Genomic DNA, 970 nt, shown 5'->3' on the forward strand with positions numbered 1-970 from the left:
AGGTCCGGGGCCGCGGTCCGCCCTGCACCGCCGGCGCCCGCGCGCGCTCCCGGGGCGGCCTCCACGCCGCGGCCCAAGCAGTCCCTGCGTGACGTCAGCCCGGCAGCCCCGCCCCCTCGGGCCATGCAAATGGGGGGCCGCCAGAGCGCTAGGGGAGGGGGGAGGGGGGGGGAGGGCGGAGGGGGAGGGGGAGGGGGTCTCGGCTCGGGAGGCAGGGCCGGGGGCGGGGGCGGAGAAGAGAAGAGGACCTTGCCCCCAGGTCGGCGGCGGAGGAGGGAAATTTTCCATCCCCGAGTGGCCCTGCACGTCCTGGAGAGAAACCGCTCCCTTTCCGTTCCTTCCCATCCCTTAAGTCAGCGACAAGTAGCAGTTGCCCTCTTAGCTCCTTGGGATCCTGTGATACTATCTTTTCCCTTTTCACACGGGACCGCGAACCTCCAGCAGGCACCAACATCTCAACAGAGTGGAAGGTCTTTGCTTGATTTTCCTGCCGTTTTTGTTTGTTTGTTTGCTTGCTTGTTTTTTGTGTGATGCCTTCACTTCCTGGCAAGCGGTAGAGATTTTTCGTTGAGTGATACTGACATGAGGTTTCCGTTCCACCGTGTCATGGATAAGTTGAAGTTGGGGATAACCGGTGCTGGGGAGGGAGTTTGCGGGCATCTTTAGGAAGTGCCAAAAATGCCCCCTGACCCTTGTGCCCTGCACAGAGCATTTCCACAGCAGCCTGTGCAGGGAGGTTAGGCATCTGTCCGGAGCCAGAAGTCTGGGTCTCCCGGGCCATCCTACTTCCCTGTCGATGTGGACAGAGAAACCTCCTCCCTTCTCTACAGACGGGGGTGTGGAGTACAAGGAGTGTGGGCTTTGGAATCAGGTCACCCCTCCCTTTCTGTGCCTCAGTGTCCTCATCTGAAAATGACAGGCTTCCTGTCAGGATTCAAGATATCACTCGTGGGGGCGCCTGGGTGGCTCA

This window comes from Herpailurus yagouaroundi, unplaced genomic scaffold, assembly GCF_014898765.1.
Source record: "Herpailurus yagouaroundi ecotype Mexico unplaced genomic scaffold, PumYag 182, whole genome shotgun sequence".
NCBI lineage: Eukaryota > Metazoa > Chordata > Mammalia > Carnivora > Felidae > Herpailurus > Herpailurus yagouaroundi.